This window comes from Homarus americanus, unplaced genomic scaffold (assembly GCF_018991925.1).
Source record: "Homarus americanus isolate GMGI-L3 unplaced genomic scaffold, GMGI_Hamer_2.0 scaffold21914, whole genome shotgun sequence".
NCBI classification, from domain to species: Eukaryota; Metazoa; Arthropoda; class Malacostraca; order Decapoda; family Nephropidae; genus Homarus; species Homarus americanus.
The window spans coordinates 795,710-802,265 of record NW_024719665.1 but is presented as its reverse complement, the minus strand read 5'-3'; positions in this window follow the sequence as shown (position 1 = coordinate 802,265).

Below are 6,556 nucleotides of genomic sequence, written 5' to 3'. Positions count from 1 at the left end.
GCTTCCTAAGTTACAGAACACATTGCATCTTAACCGAACTCTACTCTAATCCGTACAGCGTTTGTCTCCTGTAGTTCTTTTTATCCGGAGGCGCCACGTTTGTCACACACCGCGAGAAGGTGTCACAAGTCAGTCACAGTCAGTCAAGAACAGTAACAAGCAGTTATGAACAGTTGCAATTAATTGCAATCAGTCACAAATCAGTTAAATTGTCTAACAAACAGTCACAAGTCAGTCACAAGCTCTAACTGTCACAAGTCAGTCACAAACAGTCACAAGCTCTAACTGTCACAAACAGTCACAAGCTCAAACTGTCACAAACAGTCACAAACAGTCACAAATCAGTCACAAGCTCTAACTGTCACAAGCCAGTCACAAACAGTCACAAGCTCTAACTGTCACAAGCCAGTCACAAAAAGTCACAAGCTCTAACAAGGAAGCGTTTAACGAAAAAAAAACCTCGATAGGAAAACACAACTGTACCTCAAGAGCAAACATTAACGAACGAATGAAAATGAAGGAGAGAGAGAGAGAGAGAGAGAGAGAGAGAGAGAGAGAGAGAGAGAGAGAGAGAGAGAGAGAGAGAGAGAGAGAGAGTCTTGTTCAAGCGGTTCGTCCCCCACACTATGATCACTGCAGTGTGTCTTGAAGAGCTAACGTTACCACCGAAGGATCGTGAGTTGTGGCTAATGTTTCTGCCGCCCACAAACTGCTTCTTCCATGTTAATACCTTGATCCCCAGAGTATTAACCAACCATTAACTTAACCCTTGATGTAATATAACTTAAACTAACCTACCATTAACTTAACCCTTGATGTAATATAACTTAAACTAACCTACCATTAACTTAACCCTTGATGTAATATAACTTAAACTAACCAACCATTAACTTAACCCTTGATGTAATATAACTTAAACTAACTTACCATTAACTAAAACAAATATAATCTAACTTGACTCTAACCTAACCAACTTAAGCTATCCCTAATCTAACCTAACTGAACATAAACCTAACCTAACCTAACCTAACCTAACCTAACCAACAAACAATAAATTATAAAGTCAAGATTCACCCCCTAAGAAAATCGTACGACACTAAATACATTTAACTTAAGAGAAAGCGCTCCATTAACTCCCCAAAAATACATGAAAATTACACTAATAACTCTACCTTAACTGGACACTTTCACTTAATAGGAAACGGAATTAGTGTACAGAAAGTTGTGAAAGAATCTGTACATGCAGTTTTGTCTCGTAGGTAGGTTAAGGTGAACACAGGTATCAAGTTAATTAAGGTAGAAAATCAGAGTAAAGTTAATATTTGTTAATTTTCTTTGTTTATATCAAGATAAGTTAAATACATCCTGATAATATTTTCACTTACTGAGGAAAATTATCGAAAGAAACCATTAAGAATCCCCGTGGCAAAGGCAATGAGGTGAGTGCCACAAAACGTTCACTTAGCATCACCACAACACACACACACACACACACACACACACACACACACACACACACACACACAGCTCCCGGATGGAAAAGTCTTACGGAAAATTGCTTACTTCAGAAAAAACCTTGAAAACATAGGATTTTCCTCTTCTGTAATATTGTGGTATTCTTCTCTCAGGGCTGTCTGTGTGTGTGTGTGTGTGTGTGTGTGTGTGTGTATGTGTATGTGTGTGTACGTAACGCCTACCACTCATGAAACACACCATACCTCTCACTGTGGACGGATTCGTGTTAACATTCAACATTACAATCAACATCTCGACCTAATACGTGGCAACACACAAAGATGTTTCAGGGAGGAACACGTGGAGGATCTGATCGCTACCCTCACCTCATAATCTTCTCTTGTGGTACAGAAGCAACGGTGGTGAAGGTAAGCAAGCTCAGGTGAGAGAAGGTAAGTAATCAATCAAGTACAGGTCAAAGAAGGTAAGTAAACAAGAGAGTACAGGTGAGAGGAAGTAAGCAAGATGAGAAAGAGGTAAAGAAGCAAGTACAGGTAAAAGGAGTTAAGCAAGAACAGGTGAGAGAGGGTAAGCAAGCAAGCACAGGTGAGAGGAAGTAAAGGTTGAGACACACACACACACACACTTCGACCCTGGGTGATGAGAGACACGGAACTGGGGACAGACTCGTCAAGGTGTACGTACCTGTAATAATGTCTTGGGGATGATGCCACACACACACACACACACACACACACACACACACACACACACACACACACACATATATATATAAGGATATTTTATGAATAATACTATACGGTGATAGTGTGTTCAAAAGTATGGTAGTGTGTGCGTTCAAAAGTAAGGTAGTGTGTGCGTTCAAAAGTAAGGTAGTGTGTGTTCAAAAGTATGGCAGTGTGTTCAAAAGTATGGTAGTGTGATTGTTCAAAAGTATGGTAGTGTGAGTGTTCAAAAGTATGGTAGAGTGAATGTTCAAAAGTATGGTAGTGTGTTCAAAATTATGGTAGTGTGTTCAAAAGTATGGTAGTGTGTTCAAAAGTATGGTAGTGTGAGTGTTCAAAAGTATAGTAGTGTGTTCAAAAGTATGGTAGTGTGTGCGTTCAAAATTAAGGTAGTGTGTGTTCCAAAGTATGGTAGTGTGTTCAAAAGTATGGAAGTGTGTTCAAAAGTATGGGAGTGTGAATGTTCAAAAGTATGGTAGTGTGAGTGTTCAAAAGTATGGTAGTGTGAGTGTTCAAACGTATGGTAGTGTGTGTGTGTGTGTTCAAAAGTAAGGTAGTGTCTTCAAAAGTATGGTAGTGTAAATGTTCAAAAGTATGGTAGTGTGAGTACTCAAAAGTATGGTAGTGTGGCTGGCATCTTCTCGTTCCGTCTCCGATCAATAACTCAAGGTGACGGCGTTCATGGATCTCACACACACACACACAAAACAATATCCTGTTAAGTTAACGTGACTCACTGTTACTGTTATGTTAACGGAGAGATGAAGTTACTGACAGAGCCGTTGTTTTGGTTAACGGGGACGTATAGATAGATAGATAGATAGATAGATAGATAGATAGATAGATAAGTATTGCAATTTACATGTCCTTAGCCTTTTGTTACAACACTTATAAGTAACATCACTATAAGTAACCGCACTTAAATCACTTCACCCGTCACCAATACACTGTACGGTCAAACCAGCACACTTTACGGTCACACCAGCACAAGTTACGGTCACACCAACACAAGTTACGGTCACTATAATTATTCCGTAACAAACTTTAGATTAAAAGAAACGAAAAATAAAATAAAAATCAATCCGGTGAATATTGTAAAGCTTGAGAAAGGTTGAGTAGTGGAGGAGTCAGGGGGGGGTCGGAGGTGGTACATGGAGGAAAGAATACGGAGGTGGAGAGAGAGAGAGAGAGACATGGAATAGAAAGTGAAAGAGGTAAGAAAATAATAATATGTTGAAATTAGGAAGAAGTAAATGAAGTAGAGCGATTATTATGGTTCTCTCGGCTATCCTTGGTCTAATTGACTTATTGGTTAATATTATTCTCGCTAACGTGTTTCTACCCAGTCAGGCATACCAACTGTTCATGATGTTATCGAGGTAAATATTTCATTCTGTTCTGAAAGCTTTGTAGAAAAAATTATCAGATACAACTGGGAAGATAACTTAGTCGCTTACTGTAAACTGGAAATAATAAACAGTACCCAAACAGTCTATTTATACCAATACCTACTCTTCTGGTGCTCTACGAAAGCCAAGATTCACACTCATGATTCCGAAGCAATTTGAACAGAATAATGAATCAATCTACTGCTTCGGGTTCACGAGTCTGAATCTCGGGGTTGGTGGATCAGCAGAGGAAGCGACAGGATATTTGCTGGCTGCTGCACTGTTCCTTATAATGCACCTGTACGGTCTATGTATACCGTATACCTGTGTTATCTATACACATACTGACCTACAGTATATACCTGCATATTGTATATACAGTATATGCCAACCCAATTATTAACTTGTAAGACGATTTTTTTAGTAAATATTATTATTATTATTATTATTTTATTTATTATTATTATTATTTTATTTATTAATATTATTTTTATTTTATTTATTATTATTATTATTATTATTATTATTATTATTATTATTATTGTTGTTGTTATTCTTATTATTATTATTATTATTATTATTATTATTATTATTATTATTATTATTATTATTATTATTATTATTATTATTGTTGTTGTTGTTGTTGTTATTCTTATTATTATTATAGGAAATAAACTCAGGCTTTAAATGAAATGCCCCTCAACGCACCGATGAGTCAGCCAACACAGAGATTACAGGTGAATCCTGGAAACAGTAAACACCTCACCACAACACCTCACCACAACACCTCACCACATCACTTCACCACAGTGCCTCACCACAACACCTCACCCACACCTCACCCACCACCTCCTCACACCACAGGCCTCACCACAACACCTCACCACAACACCTCACCCACACCCTCACCACAGTGCCTCACCACAACACCTCACCACAGTGCCTCACCACAACACCTCACCACAACACCTCACCACAACACCTCACCACAGTGCCTCACCACAACACCTCACCACAACACCTCACCACAACACCTCACCACAGTGCCTCACCACAACACCCCACCACAACCTCCCACCACAACACCTCACCACAACACCTCACCACAGTGCCTCACCACAACACCCCACAACACCTCCCACCACAACACCTCACCACAACACCTCACCACAACACCTCTCACCACAGTGCCTCACCACAACACCTCACCACAGTGCCTCACCACAACACCTCACCACAGCACCTCACCACAGCACCTCACCACAGTGCCTCACCACAACACCTCACCACAGTGCCTCACCACAACACCTCACCCACAACACCTCACAAACACCTCACCCACAACACCTCACCACAACACCTCACCACAGTGCCTCACCACAACACCTCACCACAACACCTCACCACAACACCTCCCACAGTCCCCCCAACACCTCACCACAGTGCCTCACCACAACACCTCACCACAGCACCTCACCACAACACCTCACCACAGTGCCTCACCACAACACCTCACCAAGTGCCTCACCACAACACCTCACCACAACACCCCTCACCAAAACACCTCCCACCACAACACCTCCCACCACAACACACCTCACCACAGTGCCTCACCACAACACCTCACCCACAACACCTCCACCCACAGCACCTCACCACAGTGCCTCACCACAACACCTCACCACAACACCTCACCCACAACACCTCACCACAGTGCCTCACCACAACACCTCACCACAACACCTCACCACAACACCTCACCACAGTGCCCTCACCACAGCACCTCCACACAACACCTCACCACAGTGCCTCACCAAAGTGCCTCACCACAACACCTCACCACAGTGCCCCTCACCACAGTGCCTCACCACAACCTCACCACAGTGCCTCACCACAGTGCCTCCCACAGTGCCTCACCAAAGTGCCTCAAACAACACCTCACCCACAACACCTCACCACAGCACCTCACCACCCCACACCTCACCACAGTGCCTACAACACCTCACCCACAACACCTCACCCAACACCTCACCACAGTGCCTCCAACACCTCACCCACAACACCTCACCACAACACCTCCACCACAACACCTCACCACAGTGCCTCCCACCACAACACCTCACCACAACACCTCACCACAACACCTCCCACCACAGTGCCTCACCACAACACCTCCCACCACAACACCCCTCACCACAACACCCTCCACCACAACACCTCCACCACAGTGCCTCCACCACAACACCTCACCACAACACCTCACCACAGTGCCTCACCACACAACACCTCCACCACAACACCCCTCCACCACAACACCCTCACCACAGTGCCTCACCACAACACCTCACCACAACACCTCCCACCACAACACCTCACCACAACACCTCACCACAACACCTCACCACAGTGCCTCACCACAGCACCTCACCACAACACCTCACCACAACACCTCACCCACCCACCACAGTGCCTCACCACAGCACTCACCACAGTGCCTCACCACAACACCTCACCACAGCACCTCACCAAACACCTCACCAAACACCTCACCACAGTGCCTCACCACAACACCTTACCAACACCCCACCACACAACACCACCACAGCACCTCACCACAGTGCCTCACCACAACACCTCACCACAGTGCCTCACCCAACACACCACACAGGCCTCACCACAACACCACCACAGTGCCTCACCACAACACCTCACCACAACACCTACCACAACACCACCACAACACCTCACCAACACCTCACCACAACACTCCACCACAGTGCCTCACCACACCTCACCACAACACCTCACCACAACACTCCCCACCACAGTGCCTCACCACAGCACTCCCACCACAACACTCACCACGTGCCCCACAGTGCCTCACCACAACACCCACCACAGTGCCTCACACAGTGCCTCACCACAACACCTCACCACAGTGCCTCACCACAGTGCCTCACCAAAGTG